Source organism: Cotesia glomerata, linkage group LG9 (assembly GCF_020080835.1).
Source record: "Cotesia glomerata isolate CgM1 linkage group LG9, MPM_Cglom_v2.3, whole genome shotgun sequence".
Taxonomy (NCBI): domain Eukaryota; kingdom Metazoa; phylum Arthropoda; class Insecta; order Hymenoptera; family Braconidae; genus Cotesia; species Cotesia glomerata.
Genome location: NC_058166.1, coordinates 15642853 through 15643245, shown reverse-complemented (window position 1 = coordinate 15643245; position 393 = coordinate 15642853).

Here is a 393-nt window from a genome sequence, read left to right as displayed (position 1 = left end):
ATTTACAGTACCTATATATATATATATATACTCATGTTAATAATCGATTGTAGTTTCGATTTCGATTGTGTAAATCGATACTTGTTAATTTAACCGCCATATTTGTGCTTAGTTTAAAAATAATAACGGAAAAATGGGTTGCAGTCAACTAGTCAGATTGACAACATTCCGAATTAATAAATTTCTAGAACTTAGAAAGTAAATATAAAATATAATTTAAAATAATTAATTTTACAAATTTTAAAATTTCGAAAAATATAAACTTGAATAATGAAAAAACTAAAATTATATTAATAGAATCTTTCAAAGTCACAAAGTCTCAATAAATTAAAAAACATAACAACGAAAATTTTTACGCCAAAATGAATGAACAGACGAACACTCATTTAGCCG